The following is a 2,182-nucleotide window of genomic DNA, read 5'->3' as shown; positions in this document are numbered from 1 at the left end:
TATATATATATATATATATATATATGGTTAGTATTATATAAAAATATCATTAGTTTGTTATATATAAGTGTTTATTTAAATATTGTTATTATGTTTGATATGTAGGTATATAAACTATTATTATAACTATGATATATGTAGTAAGTATATTTTAGGTATAAAATATTTATCTGTAACAAAAATAGTAGTTTTTGATAATAATGATTTACTAATAATAATAACTTTCTTAATATCAATAATACTAATAATAATAACGATATTTGTTAAAATCTATACTTATGTTAATAATAATAATAGTAAAACTAATAATTACGAAAATGATATTAATACCAATGTTAGTGAAAAATAATAATAATTTGTATGTTTTTTTTTATAATAACAATAATAATCCTAATCCTAATCATAATAATAATAGTAGTACTAAAATGATAATTTACTAATGATAATAACATTATTAATACTTATAGTAATAATAATGATAATTGTTTTAACACTTATTATGATACTAATAATAATTATTATAATACTTATAATTAGTTAACAATACTAATTAATACACTTTTATCAATTATAATACTAGTAGTATTAATAATAACAATGATAATATTAACATCATTAATAATAATAATAATAATAATAATAGTAATTATGAAAATGATAATAATAATAATAATAATAATAATAATAATAATAATAATAATAATAATAATAATAATAATAATTTTGGTATTTAAAAACTACCTTAGAAGCCTTAAAAAAATTTAGTTGCACCAAGCGAGGATCAAACCCGCAACCTCTTGCTCACACTCAAACCCACTTAACCATCCTGCCAAACTTATTTTTCTATTTTAATACCCATACCATATTTATTACAACTGTAATTGTTTTGTTCTTCATCTCCTTTATTTCTGTCGACCAGAGAACCCATACACCCATCCAATTTTTATAACACTGAAATTATATTTTGAATTAAACCGCAATATAGAATTTGAACAATTAATATGTTGGTTAATGTTTGAAAAGGTAAAAAAAAATTAAATAAATAAACTAACTGCACTGTTGTTCGAGAAAAAAAATATATGAACATCAATCGATTTTTGAATTCCGGTGGGTTTTAGATAAAAGTTAAAACATGAAGTAAGTTCCAAATCGTTCATGTAATCTTTTCACATCATCAATTAAACCTAACTTATAACAGAAAATCTGAATTTAATTGATGAACAACCTGTTGACTTTTAATATCAATATTTTGACTCTTTAAATTCGAAATCATTAAAAGGAATTAGAAGCTGTAACTTTCCAAATAGTTTGCTTGGAAGATATCTATCCTAACTGCACTAAATGATTTTGAAATTTAACTCGAATTCAATGTTTTTAAAAAAAATAAAACGTTACAGAGTATTATCTGTGTTCATCGTGTTCTTAAATCAATTTTGTTAATTTGAAGTAGTTGAAATTGATAATTGCTATTGATAGTGTGATGTTGAGTAGTTTACCATATCACTGGACAATTATATTGCTATAAAGAAGAATTGTGGTCTCGTTTTGGATTTACAGGAAACAGAAAAATAAACAAATAAGTAAGAAAAAGGTTGATATGGATTGCTAACAACTTATATGATTAATTGCCTTTATATTTTGGATTTAACTGGTTGAAGTCGTAATGGAATCAAACTCAGAGACAGGAAATCAGATTTCTAAAATAGTGAGATGGTGATAGGAAGCAGGATACTTATATTCCTTGTATATATATATGTATATAATTGTATTATATATATAATTTGCTGTATCTGTATTGATATATAGATGTATAATCGTATTTATATATCTGCTTTTATGTATATTTGATTTTTTTTATATATCTAGTTATTATATCAGTTTATATGTATATATAATTCTTAAGTTTTTTTTTTGTTAATTAACAAATATATTGATAATATTAATTATATTACTACAAATTAATAATAGTACTAATAATAATAATGTTATGGATAGTAGACTTTGTATAATAAATGATAAATAAGAACTTTAATAATTTGGTTAATAATAAAGATACTAAAGTGATAATAATTTTACTCATGATACTAATACTAGTTGTATTATTTATGATAATAATGATACTTGTAAAAAAAATAATAATCATAAAACTAGTTAAACTTTACTATTAATTATATTAACAATG

Source organism: Rutidosis leptorrhynchoides, chromosome 4 (genome assembly GCF_046630445.1).
Source record: "Rutidosis leptorrhynchoides isolate AG116_Rl617_1_P2 chromosome 4, CSIRO_AGI_Rlap_v1, whole genome shotgun sequence".
Lineage (NCBI taxonomy): Eukaryota > Viridiplantae > Streptophyta > Magnoliopsida > Asterales > Asteraceae > Rutidosis > Rutidosis leptorrhynchoides.
This window is presented reverse-complemented; position numbering follows the sequence as displayed.